Consider the following 17,176-nt stretch of genomic DNA (forward strand, 5'->3'; position numbering starts at 1 on the left):
AACGGCTCCAGCCTGCCTTCAAGCACAGGTCATTGTAATTACATGATACAGATCCGCAAAGTAAGCTATGGGGATAAGTGAGCTTTAAATTGTGGCCTTTTGCATAATTGGCAGAAAACTATTCTCACACTATTGTCTGTTGTGGATGTGGTGCAACATGTACCGTGAGTTAACTTAGTTTCGTTTGAATCTTAAGGTCACACAAAAACTAGAGCAACAAACTGGAGGGTTTTTTTAAATAGGTGGCCTGATGCAGAGTCCCGTGAAACAAGCTATTCTGGAAGAACTGGACACCTATAAGGAGGAAGAAAAAAACATTTTTTTTCTATTCTTTTCTTTCTTCTTATTTTTAAGACAGAAAATCATTTGTGAGCTAAAGATAAAAGACAATCTCTCTGGCTGAATGAGCTGACTAATGACGAGCAACCCCCAAACATACCAAACATTTAGCCACTCCTGAAGGAAGAGTGAGAGTCTGACCTCTAGTGTTTGCTAAAAGTATTACCAGAATTGAAAAAAATGAAAACAGAAAACTACAACATGCCTAACAGTTATAATCAGTGATATACAGAACTTAGTCAAACCAAAATGAGTGAAAATGCCAACAGCAATGTAAGAACAAGTGAAGTGGCCAATTATAGAAGACTCCTTCCAAAATAAGCATCTCTTTGTTTTTCTGATTAGTCAGGAAGCTCTCCAGCAGACCCTTGTCATCTTTATCTGAAAGTCCTAACATATAGATATATATTTAGTAAGGTAATATCATTATAAATTATTAATTATTTCACTCTCCACCCTCTCTCATTGTAGAACCTACCATACACTACTAGGTTACAGGTACACTTGACCATCCCCAGAGGGTTTTCCAGCACCAGAGTGTATTCTACATTGTCTTGAGCTCCACAAGTGGGGATGACTAGAGTGCACACTCCATTAACTGTGCGGTGCCAAAAGTGAGTGGAATCAGAGATCATGGATTCCCCTTGATACCAGCAAGCCTACAAAGGGGAGAATTTTTTTACTTGTGGGCAACAGAAGTAAACATCTGTGTGTACAAAGATTGTACGCACAGATGTTTTAAATTTTGCTTCACATATATTATGGTTGCTGACATCAGTAGCCATGTCTTTCATACCAGTGGAGTTGGCAGCCCCTGTTAGGCACAGCTCATGTTGCAGTCATGTCCTTTGAGAACGGCTTAGTCCTTCAGCGGCAGCAGGAAAGTAAGTTTAACATGACTTTGAGGTAATGCATATTCCTTCCCCTGAAGGCTGTTGATGCTCTCTTGGAAACACACAGCAGACATAAATAAATCTGAGTAAAGAGCGTGACTGAGACTGAGAAATACACTACTGTTACCTTTCTCCTTGGCGATGATGAAAGGTTGCTTTGAATCTAAGGGATCCCTGTCACCGACTGAATTCTGTGCAGTGACCCTAAAAATAGTACTTCCTTCCTGGAAGCAGTCCAGTAACAGTGTACTTGCTAATGAAAACACACTCGGTCACAGTAAACCAGGAAGCTGTACATAATGTGTTGCCTGATCCTCATCAGCCAGGTCACGGGTGTGATCCCATTGCAGAGCCACTGTGTCCAGGATCTCCTCCACCAACTGGAGGTTGTTTGGCGGTTGGGGAACATCTGAGTACAGCAGCAGGAGAACAAGAGGAAGAAATTACTGTAAATTTCTCTTGACAGATCTGGAAGTTTGTATAAAGCTATCAAAACAGCAAAAATGGATCTGAAGTGACTTCTTGTTACAGAATACAATCATTAAAGAAGGACAAAGTGGGGAGTAAATAATGAAGCATTCGTCACTTACCTATAACCTTGACATGGACTTTATAGTGAGCCTCTCCATAGTTATTCTTCAGGAGAACAGATGCCAGAGTCAAGTTGCTGAGTGGAAGAAGTGAATGACTGGGAGTGATTCTTGGTGTTTGTGATGACCTGTCTTCCTGTGGTGAGAATGCCATCTTGGATATAAATGTGTCTGACTGGATGTTTGTGGTTTGTGTTTCGAGGTACAGTTATTACATCCTCCTGAAGAGAAAGACAACTGTTAAATATTAGCCACTTTATTTCACTGATGAAGTCTTACAGTGAAGCTGAAGTCAAGGCAAATTGCCTTTCCAGCCTGGAAAACCACACGATTATGGCCAATACACCTTTTGCTAGCTCAGTGGGCTCCCCCACCCCTTTTTCATTGACAGCTCAGACACGGACGTGGTACCTCATCTGCTCCTGAAGTCCCACCACTGTGAAGGCAGTACAGGAGACAGGGATCTTAGTGGCTTTCCTCCACGTCTTAGCATCTCCTTGATAGGCTCATCTCCTTGGCATGGAGGAGTCCACTTTAGAGAAACGGAGGAGTTTGTGGAATCAGATACATTCAGGTTCCTCACTAGGCCGGGAGCTGCTTCAGGGGAAAATTAAATTTGTATACTGTTGAATAAATCAAATATTTAGGTACAGAAATAAAAGGAACATAAACTCCACATATATAAAGTGAATTGCTCAGGTTTTTTTAATGGCCAACAGGGGCATAAAAAAAGCAAAACCATACATTAGAAATGGCAAAACTTTACACTTAATTTTTGATCTGAGTAAACATTTTCCAAATTACTGGATAAGTTGCTAATTTCAAGTTTTTTTTAATACAGCACGGTATCCATTTAGAGTAAAATAGGTGATAAAGCAAATGACTAAGTGGTTAAGACACAAATTCAAAACTCAAAGCTTCAATATGGGAGCCTACATACCGATGGGCTCCATCCTGCTGATTCAGGAAAGAAAATAAACAACACACTGTGAGGGGAAGACGTACGTGCTGGATTTTTAGCCGGCATGGGATTAGAAACGTTGCTGGGAGTGCCTGCAACAGCCCTGTTTACACTAGTCACTCATACCCCATATCTTCCACCAATCCGCACACCATGAAGTTGGTTTCTAGAAACAGTAATAAAGGCTTGAATGTGATAGATGTGAATGTAGCATCAGTAAGGAAGCTAGGTTAGGAGTCAGGAGTTATTAGATAAAATGCTAAAATGGGCACTTCGGCTTGTAACGGTACCACTGATTTCAATAAAAAATTTGCAGTGACGCATGAGATTGCTTGGCTTGGCACGCTGCTCCAAGCCTGACCAGTGAGTAGCTCCTTATGGATTTGCAGCCTTTATTTCTCCTCAGTTCACAGATGTAGCCGTGAACTGAAGCTCCTCCATCACTGGCTGGAGGACTCCAACTCACTGTCATGGTGTTCTTAGTTAAATTAGACACATGAGGCTGTGATGCTGTACCTGGAGGCTCTGGATAAGTGGATTTTAAACAGATGTCAATAGACATCTCAAATCCAGGATATGAAACTTTTAGCATGGCAATGAAGTGGAACTGCAGTGAACTGTAAACCATAAAGCATTTCTCTTTACCTTTCACCTCTAGTTGGACCTATTTGGGCTGATTTTGATCATGATTAGTGCTCACCTATGGGCTCTCCACCATGGCCTCCTCTGTCTCCAGAGGGTCACTCATTCCCTCTTCATTGATGGCTCTGATGCAATGCTAGTATGCATGGCCCTCCTCCACTTTATCATCAGTGAAGGCATTAATGCTACTATCCACTTCTCCAACCCTGTTCCAGGACCTCTTGCCTACCATACAGCGATCGATCACAAAACTGGTGACCTGCTTACCCCCGTTGTCACTTCGAGCCTTCCATTTCATCTTGATACACTTCTCTTACGGCTCAAGAAACTCAACTTTCCCTTGAGGAGGCTTTGGGCGGTCTAAAGAAAGCGATGTGTTAGTTAAATACAAACCTCCATTTCAAAAAGTGCTTTAAATTAATATGATTGTGTGATTTCATCCACCAATCACAATGAGTTGCACGTCAGTAACAGCAGCACCACAGTCGCTCTTGAGACAACACATAAATGCGCCACTAATCTTCTCTCACGCATCAAGTAAACATCCAAAGTAAATAAAAAAACAACTGTATCTGCATATGATACAGCATGACACCCTTTATTTTAATCCACCTGCTAAGCACCAATGAGGTGCTATTATCTGTCTGCTCCACCTTGGTCCTCTCATCCTCCATAACCTTCACACCATCCTTATACCAGGTAAGCTTAGGATCTGATTTGCCTTTGTAATACCAGATGCTGTAAGTTTAGATACATTTCACTGAGTATTGTACTTGTATAACTATGCATGTGACAAATAAAGAATCTTGTTTCCTGTTTTATTGTGAAAGTCCCTGTGCAGTGTGCCTAGTTTTGCTTCCCCTTGTCTCATTAGGTCTGATTTGTCCCAGCTGTTCCCCATAGAAATAAACCACAATGGAGTTTGAAAAAAAAACATGGGCGTGTGTGTTTGGAGGATGTGTTTGTGCGTGGGGGTTTCGGGGGGGAGCGAGGATTTTTCTTGTAAAACAAAGGGGGACCTAGCAAAACAGTTTGGGAACCACTGCACTAACCTGCAATACTGGGCACAGCCTCACTTTCAGCCCCTTTAGCTCTGAATGTGTACTTGCTCTCATGGGACTCATTCACACCAGAGAAAATTAGTTTGTGCACAGCTCCCTGTTTTACCACCTGAACTCCATTCAGCTTCGAAAACTGTTGAATTTAACACAAAAGGATGGATGAAAAAGGCAAAAAAAAATTGCCAAATTTACATTTCAGGATTAACAGCTAACAAGTCTTTTATCCAGTTCTGCGTTATCTCTTACCTCCACCCCATCCTTCAGCCATACTCCATCCACCTTCTCATCAGCAAGAACAACACTCGGCTCTGCAGGGGACCCTGTCGAACACTGAACATCTGACATACCACTCTTCAGTGAGGCAAAACACTCTGGCAACACACAGAGAAAAAGAACTTAGAGAGAATTAACATTCATAGAATTAATTATTAATCAGTTATGCTGTGTTGTTAGATTTTTACAGTTTTTTCCATTGCCTTGGCTTTGGCTGATTCAAAAACGTTAGCTGAAATCTGCAAAAGAAACATCCATTTTACTCTCTAAAATATGCTAGTAGTATTTTACATCCAAAATGATCCATCTTATTGTCAGAAGCTGAAAGGTGGAAGTCACGAGCATGACTATTGTAAAACATACTTACAGAACTTTTTTTTTTTTTTTTTTTTTTTTTTTTTCTTTGTTGCTTGAGTGTGGAATTGACTTCAGGGCAGTGTTTTTTATTTTCTTTCACTTTTTTTTTTCCATCTTACTTCGTGCCTCCTCGCGTGCGTGTGTGCGTGCATGCTCGCGTGCATGCTTGTGCGTGCGTGTGTGTCTGCAGGTCCACTCCTTCCCTTCTTAACTGCTGTCTCCCTGTGGTGTGTGTATTCTCTTGTTAGGACCAAGAAGAAGAAGAAAATCCCGCTAGTTTCATGTCGCTGGGGCAATAAGTAAGATGCCTCTTTGCTAATGTTCTCACCAAAATACAATCTGGCCTCAATAGCAATAATGTTTACGGCTCCTCCCAATAGCCAGTGGAGAATCGCCTGAACCTGTAACATAGCTATAACAGGAAATGAGAATTTAATGCCCCGTAGAGCGACGTTGTAGAAGCAATATAACATATATATTCTGAAGGCTGAGTGATGTCTTTCTTATCGTAGCTCATGCTTTTCCATGTCTGTTTCTTTGGAGATGATTGTTATCATCGTTCTTATTATTATTTCCATGTTTAATTAAAAATTGATCCCAAAATTTTACTTTTCATTGCATTCAGCTTTTTTTCTGTAGTGCAGCATCTGTATACAAAATGTAAACAACACTTCAGTGCTTCCAACTGCATACTTCCTAATTTTGTTCTTTTTTTGCTTGTATTATTGACTCGGTATTTAACCGGTTCATCTGCAGGATTTCTGCCCGACTAATGCTTAACCTAAACCAGTTAGTGTGTCTCATGTATCCGAGGTCCAAAATGGTTTTCGTCCATGACAGTCGATCGTTTTACGCCGTATCGAATGTTTTACAAGAAAAACAACCGTACTGTAAATCAGGAGCTTCACAGTCTGCTCACAGAAAAGTGTTAGTGATGTTTTAATCTTCCATTAGGACAGTGCTTCTCAATTATTTCCTGCTACGCCCCCCTTAGGAAGAAGAAAACATTTGGCGCCCCCCCAAATAGCATCATTTGTCTATAAAATTGTTATTATAAGTACATCTCTGCATAACATTGTATCCTTATTAACATTTTTTTTTTTTTTTTCTAAATGAACTTGAGAGCAGTAAGCAATTTGTGAACATGGTGGAGTCTGCTCAGATAAAAATTCTGCAGGGGTAACAGCCTGAAAGAGGAGGAAGGATGTGTGGGAGTGCAACAAGGGAGAGACAAAAGAATATGGGAAGTTACACAAGAGTGAAGAAGATAGATCGCCATACTCGCAAGTCTTTCTACTGCAGTGTTGCAAGGGAGAGCACCGGGTGCTTGCCTGATAGGAATCTGTGGCTAACAGTTCAACAGATGGAGCACTTACTCTCACCACTACTCTGTGGCTGTGCAGTACTATAATAATACACACAATAGGCCTGTGTTTTGTTTCCACAAAGCATCTTTTTTGGCACTGACACTCTGTTTTGTTCTGAACAGCACTGTGCTATTTTTCTATTTCTCTGTTGCTGTAACTGCAGTTTACTGCATTGTTTGATCAGTGGAGGAACACATGCACTTTCACCTTATAGTCCAAGAAAATTTAAGGGTTCTTTTTCTCTATAGAGCAGAATTCTTACCAGCCACAGTGACTTTAGCAGACTTGACATATTCGTGTGCATCGTTGTCCTGAGTGCAGACAACAGAGTACTCTCCCTCATCAGCCAGCTGACACTCTTCTATAATAACCTCAGCCCTTTTCCCCTCACGCATGAAGATGTAGCGCCCGCTTGCTGTGATATCACACCCATCCTTCAGCCAGTGAATGTGCACGTCCTTGGAGCTCATCTCACACTCCAGGCGGGCTGTGCTTCTCTCATGCACACAGACATTCTGGTAAACTTGATGGGAATGCCTATATAGAATTAAAACAGAGGAAGAATGAAAATAAGAGAGGCACTTTAGCGCTAATGTGGACTTTATTAGCATACTACACTTACAAAGTTTTAGTAATTTTAGAAGTAGAAGCACAGACACTGATGATTACAAGGTGAAAGTATGAACAGAATTTAAATGCTCTTGCACTTATTAGGCTTGTTCTTTATATTCAGTCCCAGAAAAAAAAAGATAGAGCGTACTCATATTCATGAATAACTATAATTAACACAACCTCAATTGCTATGCTTCTCTTGGTCCAAACCCAGAGGACAGCCACGTGTCCTTGTAAAGATATTTACATGCCCCAACTTGCACCTTGGGCAAGTAAATGTCTTGTTAGGCAGAGCTGTAATAAATGAGCTTGTTGTGAGCAGGGATTTGGTTGGATTACTTTCAACTAAGCACTAGGAGGGAGGATTTATTGCACTCCCCATACATCTTCATTTGAAAAACAGGGAAGATGATGTTGTTTTGCATAGCTACGAAGGAGCGAAGCTTCTAATCTCAGGGGAGGAAAACAAGGCAGTGGCAGCTCATATCTCAACTGTGAAGGTTTGTTTCCCTAGAAATATTAGCTCCAACAAGACAGCTCTGTTGGGAAAAACAAAACAACAAAAACAAGACAAACTAGTTTTTTTTCTTCGTGTTGGCAAATAAAAAGCAGCAAGGTGGCAGTGAGGTCTCCAATGCTGGTTGTTTAGTTTCCAGTGTCAGTGGCTTTCATATCCTTAATCTTTAAGGTGTAGGTGAGGTCATCCTCATACAGAGAGACATCAGACTTTTCATCTCTTTCCCTCCCCTTTTCCTTTACCTGCAAAAACAAAAAACACTTCTGGGAAAACTATTTCCACATTATGTTCCAGTGTTTTATATTTCCTCAAACAATGGCAGTATACTGTATCTGTGGGTTCCTTTTTTTGGAGTAACTGAGATAGTCAAAGGAGCTTGCAAAGAAAAGCGTCTGGACTTCTTTAAGTTGCTTGAAGACGTTTCACCTCTCATCCGAGAAGCTTCTTCAGTTCTAAGGTCAAATGGTGGAGTGTCCCAGATATAAACCTAGTGGGAGTGACCCCCCCACAGAGGGACAAAAGGACCCCCTGATGATCCTCTAATTCCCTGAGCCAAGGTGGGAAACTGGGCGTGGGTCCCAATCAGCCAGAGTTTCGGGTGTGTTCATTGTGAAACCTGGCCCCACCTTATCATGCGAATTCCTGAGGTCAGATGGCCCAGGATGTGAGTGGGCGTTAAGGCGTCTGGGAAGGGATCTCAAAACTGGATTATAGATTATAGATGGCAGAGAGTTGGTGTCGTCAAAGATGGTCGCTCACAGTGGACATAGATGCTTCTTTCACTCCTCTTTCAAACCATCTGTCCTCTCTGTCCAAAATGTGAACATTGGCATCCTCGAAAGAGTGTCCTTTATCCTTAAGATGCAGATGGACTGCTGAGTCTTGTCCTGTGGAGGTGGCTCTTCTGTGTTGTGCCATGCGCTTGTGAAGTGGCTGTTTGGTCTCTCCAATGTAGAGGTCTGAGCATTCCTCGCTGCACTGTACAGCATACACCACATTGTTAAGTTTGTGTTTTGGCGTTTTGTCTTTCGGGTGAACCAGTTTCTGTCTGAGCGTGTTGCTGGGTCTGAAATACACTGGGATGTCATGCTTGGAGAAAACTCTCCTGAGTGTCTCTGATACACCGGCTACATAGGGGATGACAATGTTGTTGCGTCTGTCCTTCTTATCCTCTCTCGCTGGTGTCTGGTCTTCTTTTCTGTGCCTCTTTGCTGACTTTAAGAACGCCCATTTAGGATAGCCGCACGTTTTGAGTGCTTCCTTTACATGTGTGTGTTCCTTCTTTTTCCCTTCAGGCTTAGAGGGAACATGTTCTGCCCGGTGGTGTAGGGTCCTGATTACTCCAAGTTTGTGTTCCAGAGGGTGATGGGAGTCAAAGAGGAGGTACTGGTCCGTGTGTGTGGGCTTCCGGTAAACTTCGATGTTGAGTTTGCCGTTCTCTTCAATGTGCACAGCGCAGTCCAGGAAAGGCAAACAGTTGTCCTTTGTGTCTTCCCTGGTGAACTTGATGTTCTTATCCACAGCGTTGATGTGCGCAGTGAAGGATTCCACTTCTTGTGTCTTGATTTTGACCCAGGTGTCGTCTACATATCTGTACCAGTGGCTGGGTACTCTTCCTTTGAAAGAGCCAAGAGCCTTCCTTTCCACTTCCTCCATGTAAAGGTTGGCTACAATAGGTGACACGGGGGAGCCCATGGCACAGCCATGTTTTTGTCTGTAAAAGCCTTCGTTGTATTTGAAATATGTAGTGGTGAGGCAGAGGTCTAACAGTGTGCAGATCTGATTGGGTGTGAAGTTGGTCCTGTCCTCCAAGGAGCTGTCTTCTTGTAGTTGTTTTCTGACAGTCTCCACGGCCTCCGTGGTGGGTATGCAAGTGAAGAGAGAGACTACATCAAAGGACACCATGGTTTCATCTGGATCCAGGGTAAGTTTCTGGACCTTGTCGGTGAAGTCGGTGGAGTTCTTGATGTGGTGTGGGTTGTTCCCCACGAGAGGAGCAAGGTGTTTTGCAATGTTATAAGTGGCTGAGTTTATGCTACTGACTATGGGTCTGAGTGGGACAGCTTCCTTGTGGATCTTAGGAAGTCCGTAGATGCAGGGTATGGCATCCCCTGGGTAAAGGCGGTGATATGTAAGGCGGTCAATAATTTTGTCCTTTTCAAAGTCTTGAAGGCAAGCTATAACTTTCTTTTTGTAGCTGCTTGTGGGGTCTCGCTTTAGGGCTTCGTAGGTATTGTTGTCACTGAGGAGAGTAGTGATCTTTGTATGGTAATCTGTAGTGTTTAGGACCACGGTGCATCTTCCCTTATCAGCTGGTAAAACAGTGATGTTGTGGTCTTTGCTCAGGGAAGCGACGGCCTTCTTTTCCTGTATTGTGAGGTTGGATGGAGGGACTTTGGCACTGGAGAGCATGGCTGAGACTTTCATCCTGATTTGCTCTGCTTCTGTCTGTGATAATTTATTAATCCGTATGGCAGATTCTGTGGCTGTGATGAGGTCCACTATGGGCAACTGTTGTGGAGAAATGGCAAAATTGAGTCCTTTGGCTAATACTCTCTTTTCAGGTTCAGTGAGGATCCTGTCTGAAAAGTTCTTAACCCATTTCTCCTGACTGGCATCAGGTGTGTTTTCTTCTCTGGGTTGTGTAGGTTCAGGATGAGGAGTGTGTGTTTTTGAAAGCAAGGTGTGAAATTTCCTGCGTTGTCTTTCTTTTCCTTTAGAGTGTTGGGCCCGCTGAGCCTTGTCCACAAACTTGTAAACCTCTTCTAAGATTGGACAGGGTAGAAGGATTTCCAGTTCCTGCAGGGTCTGGCTGATCTTGATCTGGAGGGCATCTATGGTGAAATGGACCTGTCTTATCCTTTCACTTAAAAGGTGATTTTGTGCTCTCTGTAGAATCAAGTCTGCTCTGTATCCCCTGACAGTGGATCCAAGGCGCAGGCTCTTAGGAACAACTCTGCTTTGTCTACATCTTAGGTTGAAACGGAGATGGTTCCTATAATCCGCTAGTTTCCTTGATTCCCTTTCATACTCCCGCACCAGTTGAAGGGTGTTCCTCCCAAAATGTACGGCAATATGTCTGTGAAGGTTCTCAGTCATCCAGGTCATCGTAGTCAAAGGAGCTTGCAAAGAAAAGCGTCTGGACTTCTTTAAGTTGCTTGAAGACGTTTCACCTCTCATCCGAGAAGAAAACGACTACAAGAAGACAGCTCCTTGGAGGACAGGACCAACTTCACACCCGATCAGATCTGCACACTGTTAGACCTCTGCCTCACCACTACATATTTCAAGTACAACGAAGGCTTTTACAGACAAAAACATGGCTGTGCCATGAGCTCCCCCGTGTCACCTATTGTAGCCAACCTTTACATGGAGGAAGTGGAAAGGAAGGCTCTTGGCTCTTTCAAAGGAAGAGTACCCAGCCACTGGTACAGATATGTGGACGACACCTGGGTCAAAATCAAGACACAAGAAGTGGAATCCTTCACTGCGCACATCAACGCTGTGGATAAGAACATCAAGTTCACCAGGGAAGACACAAAGGACAACTGTTTGCCTTTCCTGGACTGCGCTGTGCACATTGAAGAGAACGGCAAACTCAACATCGAAGTTTACCGGAAGCCCACACACACGGACCAGTACCTCCTCTTTGACTCCCATCACCCTTTGGAACACAAACTTGGAGTAATCAGGACCCTACACCACCGGGCAGAACATGTTCCCTCTAAGCCTGAAGGGAAAAAGAAGGAACACACACATGTAAAGGAAGCACTCAAAACGTGCGGCTATCCTAAATGGGCGTTCTTAAAGTCAGCAAAGAGGCACAGAAAAGAAGACCAGACACCAGCGAGGGAGGATAAGAAGGACAGACGCAACAACATTGTCATCCCCTATGTAGCCGGTGTATCAGAGACACTCAGGAGAGTTTTCTCCAAGCATGGCATCCCGGTGCATTTCAGACCCAGCAACACGCTCAGACAGAAACTGGTTCACCCAAAAGACAAAACGCCAAAACACAAACTTAACAATGTGGTGTATGCTGTACAGTGCAGCGAGGAATGCTCAGACCTCTACATTGGAGAGACCAAACAGCCACTTCACAAGCGCATGGCACAACACAGAAGAGCCACCTCCACAGGACAAGACTCAGCAGTCCATCTGCATCTTAAGGATAAAGGACACTCTTTCGAGGATGCCAATGTTCACATTTTGGACAGAGAGGACAGATGGTTTGAAAGAGGAGTGAAAGAAGCCATCTATGTCCACTGTGAGCGACCATCTTTGAACAGAGGCGGGGGTTTACGACACCAACTCTCTGCCATCTATAATCCAGTTTTGAGATCCCTTCCCAGACGCCTTAACGCCCACTCACATCCTGGGCCATCTGACCTCAGGAATTCGCATGATAAGGTGGGGCCTGTCATTCAGGTCATTTTTATCCCACTGCAGTACTCATTTTAAGCAGTAGAAGGCAGTGGCATGATAGGAATAACTCCTCAACACACAGTATTGGAACTTAACAGTCATCCCTTACCAGAGAAACAGATGGCAAGGGGAGATGCATATGTCAGCACCCACAAGTTAATTGCTTTATAATAGCTATTTAAGCTTCAGTTAAGCTCCCCGGCTGGTACAGAGAAAGCACTAAATCCACTGTGGAGTGGTTATAGATAAAAGGTTCAGTGAGAGTTTTTTTCCCCGTCCTATCTACTTTTCCTCATGATGCATGGTGTGTCATCTCACTTGACAGCACCAAAACGGGGAGCTGTTCAGCTAAATGATAGGCTGTACAGAGATACCATGCCCAGAAAGAGTATTTCACCTTTTAAAGCAACACATTTTTACTAGATACCCTAAACCCTGAATTCACACTTCCAGATAATGATGCTGAAATTACAGTCTTAACTTAAAAAAAATAATGGCATGATTTATTTGTCAATAGAGTAACATTCAGTGAAAAACTTGAGAAAACAGAGTACACAAGTACATGCAAAGCTACAGTAAATACTACTTACATGTATAGTGTTAGATGACTAAAATTAAACAGGGATGCTCATCAGATATAACACAAGCTTAACATTAGTCAGCAGCAACACAATGACAGTGAACAAAATCCCTTAATGTTTTAAAATATCACATAAAAAGGGGGAAATTTAATCTTCTTCTTCTTCTACTTTCAGCTGCTCACTTTAGGAGTTGTCACAGCCCATCATCTGCCTCCATCTTATCCTATCTCTAGGGCATTCTCCTCTGTCACACCAACAGTCTGCATGTCCCTCTTCACTACATCCACGAATCTTCTCTGCGATCTTCCTCTTTTCCTCCTGCCTGGTAACATCCTGGTCAAATATATCACAATCCCTCCTCCGCTCATGTCCAAACCATCTCAGACACACTTCTCTAACTTTGTCTCCAAACCATTCAGCCTGAGCTGAACCTCTGATGTATTCATTTCTTATCTTGTCCATCCTAGTCACTCTTAATGAAAATCTTAACATCTTTACCTCTGCGACCTCCAGATCTGCCTCCGGTCCTTTTTTCATACATCATGGCAGGTCTAACTAGTATTTTGTAGATCAAATTTCAATTAGGCCAAGGATAAGTCATGTAGTTTTACAGTGTCAAACCTTCAGTATATGCTGTTTGTCGATGTTGTCATGGGAAGATTTTGTTGCCACAGACAGTGGGAACCCACTAGCTCGCTCCCAGCTCACACTGGGCTGTGGATTCCCAGTCACATTTGCCTTGAATGCAGCATTGTCACCTATGAATGACAAAAAGACAGATCAGGTTAAGATTTATATTTTGCTATAACAGTTGCCATAACATTAAATGATTTAGGATCATCATTTTCTGCTTTCCTTTTGAGACAAGTAGCTGTAGGGTCATTCCATGAATGATAATAGCCTGGCTACTCTGCAGTATTCTGCATATTGTGATGGGCGAGCTTCTGCAGCTCTCTTAATCTATAATTTACAGGTAGAGGTAGAGTGAATCAGATTAAAACGCGTAGATTTTATGCTAAAAAGGCACTGGTATTCAGCATAAGCAGCAAATGCTTTTTCAATAGAGGTGATGAGAACTATAAAGTCTTTATCACAGTATTTCTGTCCTTGGTGAGGTCTTTGTTAGGACTTTTATCAGATGCAGCCCACAGTACCTTCGCTCAGTAAGAAAAAATGTTTACCTAAAGTTTTCACATCACATGAAACTTTTGTTTCCCAGTAGAGTTTTGTTTGTGTCATCCAGTGTTTCCAGGCAAATCATGGGCAAGTGTCTAAATTTGGCTGGTGCACGCTTTTCTTATAGTCTCAAGGGCACTTGCTTGCAATATAATGTGAGGAGAGATTCTGCAAGATGCAAAGGGCATTTTGTAAAATTTCAAGCTGCTGTGGAATGAAAAGAATGGTTCACCTCACCCTCTTGGGCAGTGATGGGCCGTAGCTTCACTTCAAAATCTGGGACAGACTCTCCCTCTGGGATTTGGGGGGATTTTTGTACCTGGTTGAAGGACTCCACCACAGCGGAGGTCTTACATTGAACCCCAGAGTGCTCTAAAGGTGAGTCAAGTACATCCACAGTAAGACTATCAGAATATTGTACAAACAGGCAACCTAAGTGCACAATTGTTTCTTTTTCCTTTTTTTTGAAAGGAGAAGAGAAAAAAGAACGGAGGCCTGACTAAGTGCTGAGAAGTCTGCAGTAGGTAATAAACTTTATTTTTGCGCTCTACATTAGGGGATTTGACATGGTTGTTGAAGCTAATCATTGATGTTAGTTAATTATGCTGCTTTTGCTTATAGCAAAGACAGCTCTTTTAGATAGTCCTTCCTTGCCTGTCTCATAATACCAAAGATTTAGCGCTAAGAATGCCAGAATGAAGGAGGATCTCCTTGCATGCAAGATCCCTACCCTCTGCGCTCCTTGCCAAGCCCTGAGCCACCTTAGGATACTTGGTGGAGCTCATGGAGGAGGTGAAGGTGGACGAGCTGCAGGAAGAGGTCATCTGCCTCTCTCACATGTGCTGTTCTGTGTGCTCTGCTTTGACCCCGGAGGTCTGGAGGAGCTCTGATAGTATGATGATAGTGATGTAAAGGTGAGGTGAACTGCACCTGGCTTTAAGTAGACACCAATAGAGATGTGAAAGTATAGTTTTGCAAATGGCAGATATTGGGCTCCCACTTCCGTGGGGTTAGGTGCAACATCATTTAACTCTAGTGGATAAGAGGGGACAAAGGCACATCCTTTCCAACTGATACAGTGATACAGCTAATATCCTATATTTTGACTTAATAGGACAAGCGGAAGAACCGCTAGCCCTGTGCTCATGCTTATATACCTGAATGTGTTTAGGTCTATATAAAAGTGTGCCGGTTGCATTTAACACACTCTTCCTGTGGTGATTGGGTGTGTGTTCCCAAAAGCATGCAAGATTGTAACTCACTTCCCTTCCTCTGCTCATTCCCTGTCCTTTTCTTGCTTTGTCATCCCCCTTTCAGCAGCGACTACAATAGGCCTTTGCCTTTTCCAGTCTCACACCAAGATCCAATTAAAAGGTAATCCACACACCTGCTGTGTGAGATAAAGCATTGTGTTTGTATCACTGATGAACTGTGCTCCTTCTTTCTTACTTTGAATTTGGATTTCTCCCTCATGCCCAGCCCTAATTTCTTTTCACATGTGTAGCTGTGTATCTACTTCTTTGTGTGGACATAATGAATACACACTATGAGAAGCTGAAGGAACAATACTGGATATATAAAACCTCCGTGAAAGTATGAGCAAATGTCAAGCTCCGTATACTGTTACCTACTAGATAGGATTTTTTTTTTAACAAAAGAAAAGAACCGAACATGCATTTCACTACACGTGAGCATGTTTACATGTGAGCTAGTGTACAAATCCAACCTTTTTTCCTCACCCTGGGGTTTTGCATGTAAATTTGACTTTAAAAGCCAATGAAATGAGCAATTAACCTCAACATGAGTGATAAAAAATGTAAATCCAAGAAGTTTATGTAAGTTTTGCCTCCTGCAGCAAATAACTACACATTGAGAGCTAATTAGCGCTGTAAGCTTTGATACCTGCCATAGAGAGTCGTTTTTAAGCAGCCCCAGCAAACTCTTTGATGGTATAACTCTACAGTCTAACCGAGTAGCAAGTGACTGCAAGCTACAAAGTGCTGAACAGGTTGCTGTCTCACTGCAAGTGGAACACAAGAACGTCTTTTCTCCCTGCTTACTTCTCTGCCTCTTTGTTCAGTGTCCTTGATCTCTCTCTCTCTCTCTCAGCAGCCAGCATAGCAAATTGCAAAAGGATTTTTATTCCCCCCTTGGCTCGATTATTTCAGAAAAAAACAAGACACACAGCCAACCAAACTTACTTGTTAAAAAGCTTTTAGTTTTTCATAGATTTAGTCTGTGCCCAAGGTTTCTGGTTATACTGCTTCCAGCCCAAATGTCTCCTCTTATGATGTTCTTAATCCACACAATGCTCCACGCTCTGTGGGATCCTGCCAGTTTGGTCTCCACATTTTTCTCGAGTCTTTTTTGGTGAATGAGCCATGATAGGGCACTCAGCTTGAACCCCTGCTGTGTCCTGTCTCTGGACAAATAAGGCTGTGATCTGTTCTGGGTTATGATTGCTGAGGCTACACTCAGCAGGGCCATAATGCTAATATTTCCCACAGGTCACTTTGTTTGATGGTACTCTGTGGGCTATTGCAGGCATTAATGTTCTCCAAAGAGCTTGTGCTGACAGAGAGTTTCTAGCAGCCTCCATTTCTGATGAACATTTTCCTTTCTGCTTGGGTGTCAGAGGTCTCAGTATATCATTACAAGTGGAAAATGTATGTACATCTAGCAATGATACATCCATTAACCAATACATTATCATCCTCTGCTCTCAGACCTTGCGTGTCCTTGTGTGCTCTTCAGGATGTTAAAAAGCTTGGTTATACCATGTGCCGAGAGCTGCAGTGTGTCTATCACTCCAACACAGGATAAACGGCTAAACTATAGACTGTAATAATATAATACAATATAAAATAATATAATGAAGAGAAACGGTACAGCACCCCCATCCCCCCTTCTTTTTTCCAACTGGGGCAATGCCTGTGGCATTTAACAGAGGAAAAAGAAGAAGTCTGTATGAATTCCACTGAGGTCACACCCTTGATGTTTTTCTGCAAATTTGCAAAAAGAAAGAAAATCACACTTTACAGTTTTCAAGAAGATAACGTATGGGTAAAAAAATTTATTTGTCGATTCCAGTATGGCAGATAAGGAAAACTACTGATAGAAATAATAATATCTGAACACATCATTACATTAATAAAAACTTTAAAATGTCATATGCATGTTTTTTCTTTTTTCCCTTTATTTTTACTTTTTCCTCTTCATTGTATGTCCTGTTCTTCTCTGTCTAGTTCCTAAAAAACAGATACTGAGCAAAGGCCCATTTACAGCTCATTGATTTTACCAGGTACCACTTTTGTCTTCAGAACGAAATCATTCTTTGCAGCATAGATTCAAAAAGTTGCTAAAATTTTAGTCTATAATGAGA

The 17,176-nt window shown here is 42.4% G+C and overlaps 1 pseudogene; it reads right to left on the reverse strand.

Annotated features, from left to right (window-relative positions):
- Positions 1-574: 574 nt before the first annotated feature.
- On the reverse strand, positions 575-14,618 carry LOC146664604 (immunoglobulin-like and fibronectin type III domain-containing protein 1; annotated as a pseudogene).
- Positions 14,619-17,176: the final 2,558 nt, after the last annotated feature.

Source organism: Rhamphochromis longiceps, linkage group LG7 (genome assembly GCF_057381845.1).
Source record: "Rhamphochromis longiceps isolate RC_006_pf linkage group LG7, R_longiceps_female_GT1.1, whole genome shotgun sequence".
NCBI lineage: Eukaryota > Metazoa > Chordata > Actinopteri > Cichliformes > Cichlidae > Rhamphochromis > Rhamphochromis longiceps.